Source organism: Gymnoscopelus microlampas (genome assembly GCF_963454915.1).
Source record: "Gymnoscopelus microlampas genome assembly, chromosome: 17".
Classification (NCBI taxonomy): Eukaryota; Metazoa; Chordata; class Actinopteri; order Myctophiformes; family Myctophidae; genus Gymnoscopelus; species Gymnoscopelus microlampas.
In genome coordinates, this window is record NC_139954.1 from 1,456,639 (window position 1) to 1,478,335 (window position 21,697).

At 41.7% G+C, this 21,697-nt stretch overlaps 1 protein-coding gene across 2 annotated transcripts in view; it reads right to left on the minus strand.

The window, feature by feature from the left end:
• LOC311064026 (GTPase IMAP family member 8-like) overlaps positions 1-8,019 on the minus strand; it is a 44,725-nt gene extending 36,706 nt beyond the window's left edge. For both annotated transcript variants that reach the window (XM_084083741.1, XM_084083742.1), the window contains exons 1-3: positions 7,949-8,019; positions 1,263-1,333; positions 935-996 (exon numbers count right to left, since the gene is read on the minus strand). The gene's annotated coding sequence lies outside the window, so the exon portion shown is untranslated. The remainder of the gene's footprint in view (positions 1-934; positions 997-1,262; positions 1,334-7,948) is intronic.
• Between the last annotated feature and the right edge of the window lie 13,678 nt (positions 8,020-21,697).

Here is a 21,697-nt window from a genome sequence, read left to right on the forward strand (position 1 = left end):
CCCTGATGTCAAAAGCAAGCGAGGTGTCCGCACAAGTTCATGCAATGTACGGAGAGCAATGTTTTTATCTTTTGACTTAATACAAAAACAAGCCCAAAGTCGCTTATAATACGCAGACATGGCAACACCGAGACAGAGCGCAAGGGAGAGAGCGAGAGAGAGAGAGCGAAGCAACCCATTGCTCAGAACAAAAATACAACATTTAGTGGTTAGATTTATGGGGACAAAGCAGTAGTTATTTCTATTTCATTATTAGTAGGCCTAGAGGAGAGAAGTCCCTTGAACAGGCGGACTGTGAAATGCAAATCAGCCATTAAATAGAGCAATGACGATCGGCGGGCCAATGCAGGGGGTCTCTGAGGTGTGAACAGCTCTTGCCTGGGGGAGAAAGGGTAAGACCGGTCCAAATAGCCAAAATATAACGTCTGGGATGGTATATATATATATATGTAATTTCATATTTATAATACATTTCAGATAAAAAAAAAAAAACCGAGATGAGTTGAATTGAATATTTAGGAAAAGTCATGAAAGGGGAACTTCCTCGTGTGTGTTAATAAATTATGTGCAGAAGAAGCTAGAAGCTAGAAGAAATGATAATCACAAAGCAAAAATATCTATCCCAAAATAATGTAGTCTTGTTTTAAAATGTGTAGTGCAGTGAAATAGAGTAGACACTATGGCACATCAAGAGTCCATTAGTACTGTATACATGTGGGGGTAGGCCTATGTGTTTTTGCTCGTTTTGCATGTCCATGGCAAAAAAATAATATTGATGGAAATATCCATCACAAGCTGACCTGGCGATGACCCCTGCATATTGCAGATATTGCATATTGCACATCCTGTATTGAATTGCTTGGCCCTCGTATTGCTGTATGCAGTTATATATTTTAAATTAAACTGGTAGTTACATAATGTACATGATGCTCACCTCTTCTGTCTGCTGTGTTTAAGGAGGAAACAATCCAAACGGCTGTAGAACACACCAGCTTCCTGCAACACAGTGAAAAAAACAAAAAGGTCAATTTTTCTTTCACACGTGCGCGCGCGCGCGCCTACACACACACACACACACACACACACACACACACACACACAGTTCTTTCTACAGTAATACATAGTTTTGACATTGCTCTGTAACAGAAACTGGTGAGACAGAGTTTAAAGTTTACATTCTTTGCATTGTGATCATAGATGTCTGCTTATTAAAAGGTGTTTTGTTCAGTTCATTCATTTTGGTTTCTGTTGTTTTTACTTACTGTACCAACGTAGTGTCTCTGTGCCACTCACTGAAGGATATGAGAGGTCATCTGAACATGATGAGAGGTCACTGAAACAGATCATAGACAACAAGTATAAGGACATATCTCATGTCATTGGATTAGAGTTTGATTATTTTACTCAAAAGAAATATTTTGTAATTTACCAAATCATGCAAGACCAAATTGAACCAATTGTAGAGAGTTATATAATATAGAGAGTTATATAATATATAATAATTGTTCTTATTGAATAATGTCCTATAGACAGTATAGACTCACTATATAAAATATGTTTGGTTTAAGAATATATTTTATATTTAGGTAACACTTTCTATCATACCCCTGTTTAGATTATAAACAGTTAAGGTATAATTATCTTATAACACTATAATTATAGCACTCGTAATAATATAATACAATACTAATATAATTTTAGATTAACCTGCAGTTTCTCAGTCAGCTGATGATCACATTTATGCTTCATAAAACAACTGATGGCATCAGGACATGTTTATGTGTGATGTAATAATATACAGGGACTGAAATTCAACCCTGAACTTTATGCAAGAAAAAATAAATATATATTTATATATATATTATATATATTTGATATATATATAGTATATATATATATTGTTGGGCTTTTCTACCTTTATTTTGGATAATACAGTAGAGACAGACAGGACACAGTGAGAGAGAGAGTGAGAGAGAGAGACAGGGAGAGACATGCAGCAAAGGCCGTTGGGCTTGGGAATCGAGCCTGTGACTTGCTGTCAGGTGACATTAGATCCTATATGTGGTACTGTATGCACCGCTAGGCCATCGGCACCCCATATAATTATATTCACACCGTATATGTATGTTGTTGCTGTCTGGTGGTATGTCCATTTTGTATTATTATATAAAACAACAAAGAATAGTGGGAAAGAAATGTGAGCTTGTAGATCTGCTATTTTCACTACTTTTGTGTGACACTCTTGTATGATGAAGGGCTTTAATTTATGGGTCAGGGTTTCAACATAAAAGGTTTTTGCACGACAACAATGATGCACTGACTATGTACACACGACAGTGTTAGGAGAGGAGATCAAGATCTACCAACTAAACTAGTTTTTAGTTTGGCAAGGAAGCTTTAACAGGAATTTTGTTGATGAGATGTTGTCACCTTACTGTGATCCCATGCATGAGATATGCTTATGAAACAAAGGGTTCATAACCTTCAGCATGACAGCAGATACTTAATGTGGTTAATGAGAGGCAGGATTGAATGGAATGCAGTGTAACAGATACAATACTTTGATGACTGTCCTTACAGTCAGCAGAGACACAGACACAGAGTTTCTATTGTTGAGCTCTACCATTATTTTATGCCTTTTAGAATAACACGGAAGCCCACCACTCCGTATACAGTATTGTCTTGTCCTGTATATTTATCATTTAGATGTATTTTTGTTTGTTTGTTTTAGTTTGTTTTTTAATCACAGCCAAAAACTAAACTGGTTCAGCCTGACGTGGAATCTTCCGGAACGTCCTGCCTTTCTCTGTCTGTTTCCTGTCTCTCTAAACTCTGCATTCTAAATGGAGCAAAACTTGCCAAACAACACATTAGGGCATTAAGTTCATAAACAGTATATTTTCAATACATTTCATTGATTCCTTGTTTATGTCGACACACACACACACACACACACACACACACACACACACACACACACACACACGCGCGCACGCACACACGCACGCACAAGGTCGCGTTAGGCCGGTAATTGTCGGTTTTGACCGAATTATTATGACAAAGACTGGAAAATATTAATCTCTCTGGACATCCTGTCAGGTTGACAATGACACGGCAGTTCATTACAATAATTATCACTGCATATCAGACACATTTCATGTCCTCTGGTTTGCAAGCTCTCTATCTCGCTCTCTCTTTCTCTCTCCCCCAAACACACACGCAATAAGTTACACCTATTTACTGTTAATAATAAACTGTGTAAAATGGGCTGCTTTGGGGGGTAAACGGGAGACACTATTGTGAAGGTAAGAATGGAACAAGAGAGTTGTTGTTGCTGCTAAGTTGTCACATATAGAGTTATGAGTTGTCGGCAGTCGAAATGTGCCGGCCCCGGTTATAAAGTTGAGTATTGAACAGTCAAAACACGTTGTATAATTATGAGTTAGAATACGTCACAGACACTTTCAAAGGAGAGGGCACTTGTGAGTAAAGTTGTCAAGTTGTCCTAGCACACATTAAAGGAGACATCCGTTAATTTTTAGTGTTATCTTTGATATGTGGCAAATCACTCACCAACGTAGAAATGCCCATTGAGTTACTCCACAAATCCCCCTGTCGACCCCCACCGTTGGCATAATAGGAGGCGCGAGCACAGCCCAAATTCGCCTATTTTAACAAATGCAAAGTCTGTTTTTTTTCTCCTAGCACTCATTGTGGAGACCCATGAGACCCTTACAGGCGATGAAAGTCCCGACAAGCTAACCGCTAATAACAGAACGAGCTAACGCTCGTTGTTTCTCTCCGGACCAGCCTGGTGTTGCCAGGCAGAGAGAAAGCAGCCAGCGTTAGCTCGTTCTGTTATAAGCGGTTAGCTTGTCGGGACTTTCATCGCCTGTAAGGGTCTCATGTGGGGGTCGGTGGGGGTCGACAGGGGGATTTGTGGAGTAACTCAATGGGCATTTCTACGTTGGTGAGTGATTTGCCACATATCAAAGATAACACAAAAAATGAACGGATGTCTCCTTTAACAACAATGCACACACACAGGGGCATAGCACCAAATTCTGGGCCCTGGGGGGGGGGGGGGGCTAGTAACTCAGTCCCACTTACACCCCCCCTGTGACGCCCCTACACATTTGAAGATGAAGATGACGTGTGTTCTTTCTGTGTTTGCATGTATCAGACAAAGCCAGTGAGCAAACATCAGAGTTGAGCGCAGCATGCCAAAGATAACGACATCAATTTGATGTTGGACTCAGGTAGGACTTGGGGTGATCAAGTGCAGACCCTTGTTGGGTTGGGCCGGGCTCTAACACCACGGGCTAATTAAGGCCGGGCTCAGGCTGGATTTAATTTGTTTATTTGTAAAGGAGGCTATAACCAGGGCACTCAGGTGGTGCAGTGGTAAAGTCACTGCCCACCACCACGGAGGTTCAAATCCACCGTGGTGCATCCGGCTTTGTTGAGCGTCTACACAAACACAATTGGCCCGTATTCGGGGGAGGGAAGCAGGGAGGAGGAGGAGGAGGAGGGTGATATCGGTCATTGTACGTACTCCTATGGGCTGGGGGGGCACATGTCAGCGGGGAGTGTTGGGCGGGAGGAGTAGTAAGCCACACACACACACACACACACACACACACACACACACACACACACACACACACACACACACACACACACACACACACACACACACACACACACACACACACACAAAGACAGATTATGATTTAGATTAAATGCTACTGGTGCTGTATGTGAAAGTATTGTCTTCTTTGTGGGATAATATCCCACAAAGAAGACAATACTTTGACACACAGCACCAGTAGTGTCATTAGTAGGCCTATATACATGCTTTTAATTACATTTCACTAGTGTGTCAGTGAATGATAATATCATTCAGTGACACACTAGTGAAATATTATTAAAAGATGCATAATTATATGATAATATATTCCCTTATATTGTTGAAAGAAAAAAGAGAATATTCAACATGTCAATGTGTTCTTGCTGTTCTTCTCCTGTGACATTGGAGGATGTGATATATTAGGTGTGCAACACTTAATCAAACTAATCCATTTAATTGATTAAGAGCTTATATTCTATTTCCTCTATGTTTGTGTGTCACTGATAATCAACTCACACGTTTTGCTTCTACTCCAACAGTAGAAGCAGAACTCACACAAATCAGTGAACATTATCTCTGGTGTCATGTGATCAACATGTATGAGTCAGAGTTTTTATGACTACCTTCTAAATTGTGTGGTCCCTGGGTAGTGAACCCAACCTCTGAGGAACACATTAATATGTGAGTATTTGTGTTGGTGGAACTTGTAGTTATGTTTAATAAAACTACAACGAGTTTACCTCTTAGTAGCTTATGTGACGTGTGTTCTTTATGTGTTTGCATGTATCAAAAAGTGTTTGCATGTATGAAAAAATGCTTACGGTTCCAGTAAACCCCCAAAAAACTAGAACAGGAGGTAGAGCATTTAAGTTTCAAGCACCTCAGCTGTGGAACCTTCTCCCAGTCTCAGTCCGTAAAGCAGACACACTCTGTATATTTAAAACTAGACTAAAAACCTTTCTCTATGATAAAGCCTATAGCCGAAGTGTATAGACTCAGTCCCCCTATAGTCATCCTCTCTCCCCTCGTCCTCTCTCTTCCCGTCCTCCCTTTGGTTGTGTGGGTTTGTGTCCCATTGGTACAATCGTAATTAACCCTGTACGGATTCACGCTCTAGTAAGGCCTGCCACTAATTCTACAACCGGGGACTCGTTCCCCGGAGTTTCTTCTACCACCCACGTCGCAGGTCCATGGACTATTACTATGGACCCCCAGCTGCGGCTCAAGACTGTGACTGCGGACCGGGCCTGGGCCTCTCCATGGAGTCTTTGGACTGTTACTACGGACCCCCAGCTGCGGCTCAAGACTGTGACTGCGGACCGGACCGGGCCTCTCTCCATGGAGCACGACCTGGACACGACCGTGGACTTCTACTACACTACACTATACCGCATATTATATTATCTTAAACATTTTTATATTATTCCATTATATACTGCATACACACTATTGCTGTACTATATTATACTATCATATGCTAGTATCTTACACTATTATATTTGCTATTATTGTTATTGTTACTGCTTGCACTGTATCTCTTTCTGTCTCTCCTCTGTCTCTCCCTTTCTCTCTCTCTTCTTTCCCCCAACACGGTCGAGGCAGAAGGCCCCCGCCCTAGAGCCTAGGGTCTGCCTGACGTTTCTTCCTGTTGAATTAAGAGGGAGTTTTTCGTTGCCACTGTCGCAAAATTGCTTGCTCAGGGTGGGATGTTGGGTCTCTTCTCTACATGTAAAGTGTCTTGAGACAACTTGTTGTGATTTGACACTTTAATAAAATTGAATTGAATTGAATTGAATCAGGAATACAAGAAGGGTGGGCACTAGGGAAGAGTGGGCACCAGGCCTCGGAAGACTGGGCACTAGGCCGGGCTCTAACACCACGGACCAATGAAGGCCGGGCTCAGGCTGGAGTAGGGATGGAGCTTGTTAATTTTTATTGATAATGAGCACCTTATCAAACCTGCTTATCGAACCGAGCTTTTATCGAGCCCACTATCGATCTTTTTCTATTATTAAGAAAAAAGACGTGAGGCGAAAAAATCTGAACAGAACCGGTATCTTTTTTTATTGGCCAGTTGTGACAGTGAGTTTGTGGCTGACCACTATCTAAAATTAAATGAAGATGACAAAAGTAAAAAATATTTTTGCCTATCATTAAAACAACCATTCATATAATGTGCAATAAGTGTTAAATGGCTTTATATTATGAATAGTACTGTAATAATTACTATAAAATCTCCATGTCTCTTCAACTTTTTATTAACAAAAAATGCATAGTTATTTTTTCTATTCTTTTTTCTTTGTTTTAACCAAAATATATCACGTGCACTACATTTTACTAGGGCATTCAAATACAGTACTTTTCTAACAGACAGAAGGCAAGTGACCTTTTTACTTTCGGAAAATAATATTGAAGAAACGGTTAATGTGTGTACTGTCACTTTAAAAGCGCAATGTATACTTCATCGTACGACGGTGTCACGCACCAAACATGGCCGATCTCCAAGCTCACACTGTGTCTGTTCGCACCACGTTGTGAGCTTGTAGATCTGCCATTTTTGGCAACGATAGACTGAGGGACGGACAGCGCTGTTTGGCACAACTTGCAGCTATCAATACACTTTTAGACCAACATGTTTGTGCCAGCGTGGGTGATTAGATTTATTTCTTGATCGCCTCTTGTTTTGATAGTTTAGACATGACGTCATGGGCCGCTACACTCGATAACAGGCTCGACAAGCCCGAAAACCGGGTTTCGATAAATTCATGCCCGGGTATATAATGGACCCGGTTTTCGAGCTCCATCCCTAGGCTGGAGTCTATTTGTTTATTTGAACGGTAAAACAATTCATATATGTCAATTAACTTCTTCTATTTAACTCAAAGAGCTCTGATAAGTTTTGGATTGTTATCCTACATTTATGAGTTAGCTGTAGGCAGCATTAGTCTCACTGGGGTCCACATGAAAACACTTTACAAAACACATTGCAAAAAAAAACATTCAATTACATGAATATACATGCATTTACATCAACATACGTTAATATAAAACCGATTTTAAAACAGCACTCTCCCTCCTCTCCCTCCCTCTCTCTTTGTCTTACGCACGTGTGCGCGTGTGCACACACACACACACACACACACACACACACACACACACACACACACACACACACACACACACACACACACACACACACACACACACACACACACACACACACACACACACAAGTTTAAATGGAAAGTATAAAATAATGTTCCTCCTCCTATTGTTGATCATAGATGTCTGCCTATTAAAAGGTTTGTTTTTACTTACTGTACCAACGTAGTGTCTCTGTGCCACTCACTGAAGAGATATGAGAGGTCATCTGAACATGATGAGAGGTCACTGAAACAGATCATAGACAACAAGTATAAGGATCTCTCTCTCCCTCAGGAGAACAGAGAAAAGGTGCATTTTAGATTAACCTGCAGTTTCTCAGTCAGCTGATGATCACATGTATGCTTCATAAAACTACTGATGGCATCAGGACATGTTTATGTGTGATGTAATAATATACTGGGACTGACATTCAACCCTGAACTTTATTTTATGCAAGCAACAATAAATATATATTTATATAAATAGTATATATATTGTTGGGCTTTTCTACCTTTATTTTGGATACTACAGTAGAGACAGACAGGAAACAGTGAGATAGAGAGACAGGAAACAGGTAGCAAAGGCCGTGGGATTTGGGAATCGAGCCTGTGACTTGCTGTCAGGTGACATTAGATCCTATATGTTGTACTGTATGCACCGCTAGGCCATCAGCACCCCATATAATTATATTCACACCGTGGTATATATGGTATGTTGTTGCTGTCTGGTGGAAACCAATATGTCTATTTTTTTGTATTATATATATATATTTTTTAAAGCGAAAAAAATAAAACAATTAAATTAAATAAATGAAAAAGTAATTGAAAATGTATTAGGAGAGCAGAATGAGTCACCAGAACCAGGCAACTTAAAAACGGTGTGGGGCGCTCACAAAAGCCTGAGCTTTAAACGTTTTTTAAAGTGAAATATCCCTTTAACTCAAAGAGCTCTGATGAGTTTTGGATTCTTAACATAAATGTAGAAGTTAGTTGTAGCAATAGTCTTACTGGGGTCCACACAAAAACACTTTACAAAACACATTGCATTAAAAACATTCAATTACATGAATATACATGCATTTACATCAATATAAAACAGTTTTTAAAAACTAAGCACTCTCCCTCCTCTCTCTCTCTTTGTCGCGCACGCACGCACGCACGCACGCACGCACGCACACACACACACACACACACACACACACACACACACACACACACACACACACACACACACACACACACACACACACACACACACACACACACACACACACACACACACAAATCTTAAAAACCATCCAAAATCAAAATATAACATATTGTAAATATTCTAAAGTACTCAAAATGTATATTTCTAAATAACAGGTAGAATTTTAAATAACTTTAGGCTACTGTTGAGACAAATAGGTTAATTAATATCACCAATAAGAGATTAAATAGTCAAATGAATATTGATATTCATTAATATCTTCTTGAGTGATTACTATTACTGATCAAACATGTTTGTCTATTAACACATTTAATCTGGGAACGCATCTGTGTCACTTTAGATTTATTTGGCTATTAAAAGAATAGCAGATATACAAGCTTTAAGGTTTAAAACAATAAATAGCAGATGTACAAGCTCATATCGTGGCACCGAGTGCCACGATATGAGCTTGTACATCTGCTATTTATTGTTTTAAACCATCGTGAAAATGTGTGCAAATCTTTGAATATACAGTTATAACTCAAATCTTTGTTTCTGGTGGGGGTCCCTGGAACAATTTATTTTGAGATGGGGGGTCCAGGGGCAAATACATATAATTTCGGGGGTACTTGATATAAAAGTAGTTTGAGAATCACTGACATATATAGCAACATAAGTTATTTTTTTCAACTGTTAGGATTTAGAAGACATTTGTAGAATCCCCGAGAAGCAAAGATTTGAGTTACAAATGTTGCCTTTAAAAAATATGTATATGTTAAAAGATTTGCAAAAATGTTCATGATTAAAAAAAAAAAAAAAGTAGCGCGGCAAAAAAAAGTATCCCGGCACTTGCCGGGCTAGGAGCTTATAGATCTAACACTATTGTTGAATAGCCAAAAGTATAAAACAATGGTTATAGCTAAAAATCTAAAAAGACACAGTATGCGTACCTGGTCTTAAAGGGTTAACATGTATTTTGTTCAGTTCATGTATTCAGTGTTGTGTTTACTTACCAGTGTTGTCTTTCTGCCTCTGAAGGATGAAGGAACAGTAGGAGAAGTAGAATGACTTTACAGACTGTAGACCCGCCCTCAACACCTGACTGGGTGTGGCCTACAACAGACTGTAGACCCGCCCTCAACACCTGACTGGGTGTGGCCTACAACAGACTGTAGACCTGCCCTCAACACCTGACTGGGTGTGGCCTACAACAGACTGTAGACCTGCCCTCAAAACCTGACTGGGTGTGGCCTAGAACAGTGGTTCTCAACCTGTGGGTCGGGACCCCTAACCAGCCAGCACGCCCACGTGGGTCCCACATGGGCCCCATTAGGGCATCCCATATGGGCCCCATGTCGGCATGTCAGCGGGATCCACATGGGTCCCATCTGGGATGCCCACATGGGGCCCATGTGGGCCCCACATGGGCCCCGCATGGCCCCCATGTGGGCTTTAAGTGGGCCCCACATGGGCCCCACTTGGGCCCCATGTGGGCTTTAGGTGGGTTCTACCTGGGCCCCACATGGGCCCCATGTGGGCTTTAGGTGGGTTCTACCTGGGCCCCACATGGGTCCCATGTGGGCTTTAGGTGGGTTCTACGTGGGCTTAGCCCACCTTGGGTACAAGGTGGGCTAAACCATATGGGCCCCATGTCGGCATGTCAGCGGGATCCACATGGGTCCCATCTGGGATGCCCACATGGGCCCCATGTGGGCTTTAGGTGGGTTCTACCTGGGCCCCATGTGGGCTTTAGGTGGGTTCTACCTGGGCCCCACATGGGCCCCATGTGGGCTTTAGGTGGGTTCTACCTGGGCCCCACATGGGCCCCATTTGGGCTTTAGGTGGGTTCTACCTGGGCCCCACATGGGCCCCATGTGGGCTTTAGGTGGGTTCTACCTGGGCCCCACATGGGCCCCATGTGGGCTTTAGGTGGGTTCTACCTGGGCCCCACATGGGCCCCATGTGGGCTTTAGGTGGGTTCTACCTGGGCCCCACGTGGGTCCCAACTGGGCAAGTCTATATGGGGCCGAGGTGGGTCGCAACTGGGATGCCCATGTGGGCTTTAGGTGGGTTCTAACTGGGCCCCAGGTGGGCCCCAACTAGGCAAGTCTATATGGGACTGAGGTGGGTCCTAACTGGGTTTGTTTGTATAATGGTTCCAATAGATTAAGCAGCAAACATGAACCGTGTTAAATCTTGTAAACACACCTAAAGTAAAGTTTTACCAGGATGAAAATAGACAATATTTTGACACATTTATTAAAAACATTATTACAAGATAATGAAAATACAATGACAATAAAAATGGGAATAAAGATAGCAGCAGTCTAAAGGTGCAGGAAAAGATGGCACACATCAAATGTAAATACAGTATATACATACAAATTGTACGCTTAAAATGCAAACAAATATTTCCACAATGCTCCACGAAGGCTCTGCGTCCTCCTGGTGGGGGCTCCTCACTGGAGTGACCACACAAATGTGTGTGGGGAGGAATCAATTGGCATAACAACTAAATTGGGTAGAAAAAGGGTTAAAAAAAAGAATTGGCTCTAATTTAGGAAAAGATTAAAAAAAAAAAAAAGCAGCAGTGTAAATGTGCAGGAAGAGAAGGCACACACATCAAATGTGCAGGTGTACATACAGTATATACATAAAAAATTGTACACTTAAAATGCAAAAAAATATTCTCACAATCCTCCACAGAGACTAATATCAGAACAAAATATAAGAATAACAATGGTCCAAAAAATAAAAATAGTGTGCATCAAAATCTTCCATTGTCCATGTAACAGGGCTGAGGGATTCTCATTCTGAGATCCAGTTTCATGTTGCAGATTAATCTGGGCCCTCTGTGCGTGTGGGTGTCTTTTGAGCCCATTGTCTATGTAACAGGGCTGAGGGATTCTGAGATCCAGTTTCATGTTGCAGATGAATCTGGGCCCTCTGTGTGCCTGGGTGTCTCTTGAGCCTTTCTGTTTAAATCCCCAGTGACAGAACCAACCAAGCATTGTGCTGCTAAGGGGAGGGAAAGAGAGACAGAGACATTGTCTACTGGGGTGGTGCATCATCCAGTTGTGGAAGCTGTCTCTGAGCTCAAACTTTGTTTCCACCTCTATCACGAGCCCCAGTGAACCACTTGGAGAGAGCCTTCTCTGCATCCTTGTGTTCTTCAGTCCTCCTAATAGAAATGACAAGAAGCCAACTGTTAAAATTATAGAATTATGAAACTTTCCATTACTGTATATGCTGTGGCATGCCTTCTACTGGTATACATCAAATGTGTTGCCAAATTACATTTAAAGTTAGCATACTATAATGATTCACCAAGACAAGCAGGACGAATGCCCAAACTGAGCAGCATAAAACAGCATGAAAATAAAGTTTAGCTTGAGAACAGAGTAATGCACAATCTACTACTTAAAGAGAGCAGTCCACCATTTAAATATTTACTTACTTAGTTATGAAAGCAGAAATCCATCACAAGGCAATCCTCCTCTCTGCTTTGCTGTTTGAGTCCTTTGTCAGTTTAAATTTGAATTTAGTGGACACAAAGAGGGGCCTTTAGGACCCAAAGCAATCAGGACCTTTAGCTGTCCTTAGAAATGCCTGAGCAAATAAACAATAAACTAGAAAAAGTGCTCCTCGGAGCACAACTCTCCGCTGTTGGGAATGTTGGGAATGTTCTATCTGTATAAGTGTCCTATCCGTCCTGTCTGTATAAGTGTCCTATCCCTCCTGTCTGTATAAGTGTCCTATCCGTCCTGTCTATGTAAGTGTCCTATCCGTCCTGTCTGTGTAAGTGTCCTATCCGTCCTGTCTGTGTAAGTGTCCTATCCAATTGTTACAGTATCCGCCATTTCTCAACCATTTCGTGATTGTTCCTGTCTTACCTCACTCTTACCAGACTTGTGTTGGGAATGCTGGGAATGTTCTAATTCTTATGTTCTAACTGTCCTATCCATCCTGTCTGTATAAGTGTCCGATCCGTCCTGTCTGTATAAGTGTCCTATCCGTCTGTATCCTATCCGTCTTGTCTGTATAAGTGTCCTATCCGTCCTGTCTATGTAAGTGTCCTATCCCTCCTGTCTGTGTAAGTGTCCTATCCCTCCTGTCTGTATAAGTGTCCTATCCGTCCTGTCTGTATACTGTAAGTGTCCTATCCGTCCTGTCTGTATACTGTAAGTGTCCTATCCGTCCTGTCTGTGTAAGTGTCCTATCCGTCCTGTCTGTGTAAGTGTTCTATCCGTCCTGTCTGTGTAAGTGTTCTATCCGTCCTGTCTGTATAAGTGTCCTATCCGTCCTGTCTGTATAAGTGTCCTATCCGTCCTGTCTGTGTACTGTAAGTGTCCTATCCGTCTGTGTAAGTGTCATATCCCTCCTGTCTATATAAGTGTCCTATCTGTCCTATCTGCCAATTATGTATCAGCCATGCAGCCATTTCGTGATGGTTCCTGTCTTACCTCACTTTGACGGTGGCAAAGACACCGTCAAAGTGACGCCATGTATTTATACAGTATTTCACCGTATTGTCACGTGTCACGTGAGGCTTGACCAATCGGTGTGTCATATTTAGAAAGTGAAAACAATACTCTCCTACGGAGAGTAATAATAAAAATAACAATAAAATACTAACTGAAAACTAAATACAATGGCCTTGCCTGTCTTAAGTAAAGTGTGTAATACTGCATACAAGCAAACTTTACCAGCCTTTATCAACATAACCTGTGCTGATGTAAACATACGACTTTCTAAATGAACACCCGAGCTCTCTCTCTCTCTCTCTCTCTCTATCTCACACACACACACACACACACACACACACACACACACACACACACACACACACACACACACACACACACACACACACACACACACACACACACACACACACACACACACACACACACACACACACACTCTCTCTCTCTCTCTCTCTCTCTCTCTCTCTCTCTCTCTCTCTCTCTCTCTCTCTCTCTCTCTCTCTGTCTTTCTAAAAGGAAGAAATGAAATGTGTGTCCCCACTGCTGCCTAAGCTAAGGCTATTTTTTATTTTTATTTTACTTTTCTGACTAATCCATATTACAATGAAAAAATAAAACTAACCTTTAAAGAAAGAAAGAAACTAAACCACCAACCTCTCCAACCTGTCTGGCTTTGATACTTTGCATACCCATTGTTTCATTGTTGCTATCTGTGTGTGACCCCCACAGGGTCACAGAGACACAGCCATTAACAGGCAGTCAGGGGGGAAGGGAATTAGTCTGGATTTCACCAGGAGAATACACAAATGCTTTGACTTGAAGCAAAACATTTACTGTAACTGAAAGAAAGCAGAAAGCTCTGAATCCAAAAGCTTATGAACAAATTGTATTATCCCTATCACAAATGACACATTTATACTCAAATCTAAGAAAAAGTGAGTTGGGTAGCTGCCCCTTTAACCACGTAAACCCTTAGTAAACTTGTACTTGGGTCTGCTCTTTTTCACCCCTCTACACCAAACCTCTTTGCCAAAAATAGCCGATCTACAAGCTTGAAGATTGGTTTATTAGCCAGGGATCATTTTAATGGTTACCAGTTAAACGGTTAACAGTTAACCTGCCATAGCCATCTCTAATAAATGAAAAACAAATACTTAAAAATTGTAAAAATACAATGTAATGTCCAATCTGTATGGTAGAGTATGTTCATACAATATAACTTATACTATAATTGAGGTGGTTGCATTTTGTGTCCCTGCTCTTCTATTGAGACATTTAGATTGTGTCAAAGGTCATGTCTCACCTAGACACAGGATCTGACACAAATTCTTGTAGCTATGAGCATGTAGATTTGCTATTTTTGGCCTTAGTGTTTAGTTTGGCAGTGGTAACAAAAAACAAAAACAAATCTGTTTACACATTATTCGATTTAGAGTGCGTGAGTGAGTGCGCGAGCGTGTGTGTGTGTTCTAAGTCTAACCCATGCCCAGTTAGCCCACATGCAGCCCACGTGGGAACCAAGTGGGCTTGCCCGCTTCCAACCCACGCCCAGTTAGCCCACATGCAGCCCACGCGGGACCCAAGTGGGCTTGCCCGCTTCCAACCCATGCCGGTTAGCCCACATGCAGCCCACGCGGGACCCAAGTGGGCTTGCCCGCTTCCAACCCACGCCCAGTTAGCCCAAATGCAGCCCACGCGGGAACCAAGTGGGCTTGCCCGCTTCCAACCCACGCCCAGTTAGCCCACATGCAGCCCACGCGGGACCCAAGTGGGCTTGCCCGCCTCAAACCCATGCCGGTTAGCCCACATGCAGCCCACGCGGGACCCAAGTGGGCTTTCTTTTTCAGTCTACTCCAGGGTTCCCCAATAGGCGGCCCGCGGGCCATTTGCGGCCCGCGAGAGGCAACAGTTTTTTTTTTTTTTTTAATAAAAAATAATAATCAAATTCACACACACTTACAAATTGTGTGTAAAAATTATAACAGACCCCCCTAAAAAGCACTACACAAGAACCCCAGGCCTAAAATAACTGTCAAATTAGCTAGATTAGAGGAAATTAAAAAATCGAAATAAAGTTGACAAAAATAGAAAATCCACCCAGAAATCCAAAATCCGCCCAAAACCGGCCCAAAACCGCTTTGCGCGCGTGCTGAATTCGGGTGCCCGCGCACAAACCGGCCCTCAGCTTGGCACCCGAGACAGAATTTGGCCCTTGGGGAAAACTAATTGGGGAACCCTGGTCTACTCCAAATCTCTGTGCCAAGAATAGCAGATCTACAAGCTCACAACGCGTCACGTTGTGAGCTTGTACATCGGCTTTTTTTGGTGAATGTTTCCCCTCAGAATGGGGATGCTGGGGTTAAACGTCAGGTAGTATTTCCAATCTGTTCTTTAATGGAGACATTCTCTCAAGTTTTCCTTGTGAGGCTACTGGATCTTAGCGGGAAAGATTTACATATGTACGTATACCGCAATATGACATACATGTAAAAGGTGCTGTAAAGTATCAATGTAATTCAGGGGTGCCGTGTATGAAAAAGTTGTTTACAGCAGTGGTTCTCAAACTTTTCATATCAAGGACCCCCAAATTGACACTTATTAGCCCGCGGACCCCCATTTCAAAAGATATGCCAGGGACCCCCATAAGAGAAGATTTTTTACGGCTCTAGCAGTGATTCTCAACCATTTTAATTTCAAGGACCCCCAGTTTGACATGCATTAGGCTGCGGACCCCCATTTAATGGAATTTCTATCACTTGGACCGCAATTTATATTCTAAAATCTATGTCAATGTAACTCTGAGAGTGTACAAATGGAACCACAGACCCATAAGGCTCCATTTGGTTCCATTTGTACACTCTCAGAGTTACAGACCCATAAGGGTCCATTTGGTTCCATTTGTACACTCTCAGAGTTACAGACCCATAAGGGTCCATTTGGTTCCATTTGTACACTCTCAGAGTCACAGACCCATAAGGGTCCATTTGGTGCCTAATCTATCATTTAGCTGGGGACCCCCTGGAACTCCCTCAAGGACCCCTGGGGGTCCCCGGACCCCACTTTGAGAACCAATGGTTTACAGGGGAGCCCTGAGCCAAACATATTTGAGAACCACTGTGATGGTAGACTCTGTGTCACTGTGTTGTGTTGTTGTTGTTGACTCATTATGCAACATGCTAGGATTGGTCTGTATTGTTAAAGGACGACTTCACCACTTTTCAACATATCTTCATATAATCATAGACCTCACTAATGCTCATGATAAAATGATTTTAAAAAATTCTACTTGGTCTGTGTCTCATAGGAGGGCTGTGGACAGTCCAGAAACCCGTCTACCAGTGACATCATCGTTAGGCAGGATTTTTTTTCCCAAAAAGATTTTTTTTTAAATTATTCCCATTTTTATTAAGGCGAGAACAATGGGATCTATTATTGCATTGCAACTTTCCAGGAATACAAAGCCTGCAGTTTCTATTAGCTTGGATTCCCCATCGATGATGTCACTGGTAGACGGGTTTCTGAACTGTCCACAGCCCTCCTTTTTTTTTTTTTTTTTTACCATTTTATCATGAGCATTAGTGAGGACCTATTATATGAAGATATGTTGAAAAGTGGTGAAGTCGTCCTTTAACAGTTTCTACCTGGCAACCATCAGAATGTTGATCAAGGCCTGAACACAGCCTGGTCAGTCTGGAATACATCAGTCTGTGGTTTGACCCAAAAGAAATTGCAATAGTAATCATTCAGTTTTTTTTTAATGATCCTTAGGGTCATCCAAATAACATATTAAAAGTTTTCTGTTATATAGAGCGTGCCAACGCGTCGTCACCATGGGGGGCGTTGGCATTGGGCGTGGCATTGGGCAATGTTAAGTCAACCTGGTTTTTACCCCTCAAAGATGTCCGCCGCTACCAAAAGACACTTGTTGACGCCCCTTTCAGGAATTTTGGCACGCTCTATACACCAGCGGTCTTCAACAGGGGGTCCAGGACCCCCTTGGGGGTCCTCAGAGCTACTATAGGGGGTCCGCCAAATCTATGTGTGATAGGATTTAGTTTTTTTTTTACATTAACTACTTAAACCCTAGAATTCCTTTTCTGAGGGGAACATTAGCCGAAAATAGCAGATCTACAAGCTCTCAACGCCTCGTGCTGCGAGGCGTTGAGAGCTTGTAGATCTGCTATTTTTTTTGGCAAAGAGGCTACAGGTGTAGAGGGGAAAAAGAGCAGACTATGTAAAAAAAATAATCTGAAACAATTTGATACAATATAGAGCAGGGGGTCCCTGCTTCATCTCTCTCTCACCTAGGGGGTCCTTGGCCTGAAAACGTTGAAGACCCCTGATACACAGGATCAAGGTAAATTCAGGGGTTGAGATGTGGAGGCCTTCATGCCTTCAGCGTGACCCACATTAGATCTATATATCTCTGCTTCTGAACATGCTAATTTAACTCATTGACTGCCAGAGTTAATACATCGTCTAGCGTCCCCAGACGCGTCGCTAGGTCTCTACTAGGTCGGGGGCTTAGCCCTGCAGGCAATGGGCACATGCACGCGCGCGCGTTTTTTTCCGCGGATTTGGGTGCTTTTCCCCCCGTTTTTGGTTACTTTATTTCGGTTTTAGGGTTAGGGGTAGGGTTAGGTTAGGGTGATAGATATATAATTAAAAAAAAAAAAAAAACTTTAAATTTTTTATTTTTTTATTTTTTTTTATTGGTGGCTTTGGATAAAACATTGGTGGCTATAGCCACCGAAGCCCACCCCTAACGACGCCACTGAGCGTCCCCTTGCCAGCAAAAAAACTGTGATTTTTTTACTGTACCTTTGAAACATCATGTAATATTCTCTGTGACCTCCTTCCTCATGGAGATCAGATCATTACACACAGGGGGGTCTGGTAGAATCGGGGGGAAAAGTTTTCTAAACAAAATAAATGGGGTTCAGTACACCCATATTACTGAACAAAGGACACTTCGAAACGGGTTCAAACTCGCTCTAACCCCTGAGGCACTGCCGCCCTACATTTTAACCACTCAAATCATGCATGGGGGGTCCCTGGCACAAAATGTCCGGATGGGGGTCCGTGGCCAAATACTTTACATATTAATTGGGGGGGGGGTCTGTGTTATGAAAATGTTTGAGAACCTCTGGTTTACAGTAGAAGTAGCACATGCATACAGCAACTTCAAACACCTTAAAGTGTGCTGTCAGCATCAGAGAATCAACTTTATTGTCACATCTCAGGTGTAAAACAGAAGGTTGGTGCAAAGACCGTGTTTTGTTATTTCCATAAAACAAGAAAAGACGAATTTCATACTTTTATCGTAAAGTGCATGATTTTTCGCTTTTCCACCATGCAGAGCACTGCTGTGCTGTAGTGTCTCACATGTGTGCAGTTCAGCTTTATTGGTCTGACAATACTCATCCAGACACCTGAACAGTGTCTGTGTGCCTTGCAAGTCACGTTGTTTGTTACGTTTGTGACATCCTCCATCCACCCTCCCACCAGGGCTGGACTGTACGGAGCCCCTGAAGGGACATTACTAGGTAGATTGTTTTAAGGGTAGGTACATTTTTTTAAAGGGTCACTTTATTTTTAAAAGCTGGTTGTTTATGTTTTGTGGTATGGGGAAAAAAAATCATATGTTGGCAGAAAAAAAGGAGGAGGCTATAAAAAAAACTTTTTAGGGGGTGACTTTTTTTTTAAAGGGGCAGGATTGTTTTGGGGGCGTTAACATTTTTTTAAATAGTTGCTTTATTATTAAAGGGTGTATAGAATAATCTTTTTAGAGAATGTCATTTTTGTAAAGAGGGATGATTTTTTTTTTAGGAGACAAATGTTTTTTTTTCCAAACACAAGTTTTTTTTTCAAAGTGAGTGTTTTTTTTTTCAAACTCGTGCGCATGAGTTTCAAAGTCGTGCGCACGAGTTTGAAAAAGAGGATTTTTTTTTTTTTCAAAGTGAGCGTTTTTTTTTTGAAAAGGAGGAAAAGTTTTTTTTTTCATCGATATATATATATATTTTTTTTGTACGTTTTTTTTTTTCTTCAAAGTTTTCAAAGTTTTTTTTTCAACGGACGGGGGTCCACAGGGGTCCCTGTGGCAGGGGTGGCAGCCGGGGTTCCACCGAGGTCCCCGTGGACCGGCCAGGGGTCCACGGGGGTCCCCGTAGCCAGTGTTGATTCTTTGAGAGAAACAAGCAACCAGGCCTAGGAAAACCAGCCCAAAAGAAGCGACTATGGGCCACATGAGCACTTTAACACATTGGTTCTCAAAGTGGGGTCTGGGCACCCCCAGGGGTACTTGAGGGGGTTCCAGGGGGTCCCCAGCTAAATGATGGATAGGAACCAAATGGACCCTTATGGGTCTGTAACTCTGAGAGTGTACAAATTGAACCAAATGGTTCCATTTGGGTGGGCCGGTGCTCAGCTGCCCGACCCGTCCGAAAGGCCACCTTTCCTGGGTACCAGATGGGACGAGTCCCCTCCCTGCCCTGGAGCTCACCGGCCGCCACGGGGAGCCTAATAACTAATAACTTACTGGCTCTATTATAAATGCATCATTTAACATTAATAACTACACATCACAATTCATTTTCATATTTCACTCTAGTGTTTTATTTTTCTAATCACAGAAAATATTTCTCATTAATATCCCACAATTATAGATTTAATAATTGATATCTATACAGTTTGATATATTTTGTTACAAAAATACAAACTTCTGAAAATAATAAAATAATGAATCAAGTCTTTTAGCTGTTAGAACTCTAAAGCAGTATAACCTACATTCTCTATGCGTTGCACAGTAAAATCCTCAGTGTTAATTCAATCATTTGTAACTTAGAGTGTACAGATATAACCAGATGGACCCTTAAGGGTCCATTTAGTTACATTTGTACACTAATGTGTACCAATATATTACTATGACAGTAGACACCTATATTGTCACTGTCGGGCAGAAAACTCTCCATATTTACTGCAGTGTCACACAACAATAGTTGATCTACAAGCTCAATACACCACATTGCAACACGTTGTGAGCTTGTAGATCTAGTTCTACAATTCATGAAAGTGGTTAAGGGTTTTTTATAAATATTGAGGAAATAAGAGGAGATCGGTCAACATGTTTCAAGATTCTTTAGAAAATGCCTGATCTGCAAGTTCACAAGATGTCACATTGTGACGCTTTGTGAGCTTGTAGATCAGCTACTTTCCAATAGCTGAATTGGAAAGTTTTTAGTGTTTAAAACGGTTCCTCATTTAGCTGGAGACCCCTTGGAACCCATCCAAGAACCCCTAGGGCTCTCCAGACCCCACTTTGAGAACCACTACATTAAGACAGTGTGAGAGTCACTACAGTAAATTGAAATAAAACATTGTAATTGTGAATCAATCATATTTGTGTGCTTCTTCTCCCAGACATAACCATTATGATGCTTTTCTATGACAGTGTTTCAACAAAATAGATTTAAAATATATATATATCTTTACATTTCATCTTCTGTATGCAATTTCAGATCCTTTTAAAATATGTGTTTGCCGTCATTTTCATATAATTATTTCCATAAACATTTTTCATTTCTGTCTTAATTTTAAACTCCAATTTCCCTTTGAAACATCAAACAGTACAAAAGTATTATCCACATAGTGTGTGTGTGTGTGTGTGTGTGTGTGTGTGTGTGTGTGTGTGTGTGTGTGTGTGTGTGTGTGCGTGCGTGCGTGCGTCCTATAAATGCTTCCTAACTATAAAGCTTTCTTGCATATGAGACACAGCTGACGTTGTGAGCTTGTAGATCTGCTATTTTTTGCAGAACGTTCGCCCCAGAGTTGTTTCCAGTAGCTAAGGTGCTCTTCATGTGGAGTGTGTGAATGGCCACAGGAGGGCAGCAGATACAAAACATACATCACTATAATGATATTGATCAAACAACATGTTTTCTTCAGAGTGGTTCGGTATACATCTGATCTGTACGCAGTCGGAGCCCTGAGTCAGCGTTTCCCAACCGGTGGCTTGGGACCCCAAACCTGGCCCTGACATGTTTTGATGGAGACGCTGACAAAGGACAACTGTCAGTTCAACAGAGGAATATTCAAAACCCTGATTTTATGCTCAGTGCAAAAATATGAATATTAATAATACATAAAATATGTCTGGGCCACATTCCAAAACCAGCAGGGAATGACTAAGTCACAATGTGAATGTAATAAAATACTAATAAATGACGTCGTATTAAGGTGTGTTCAGACG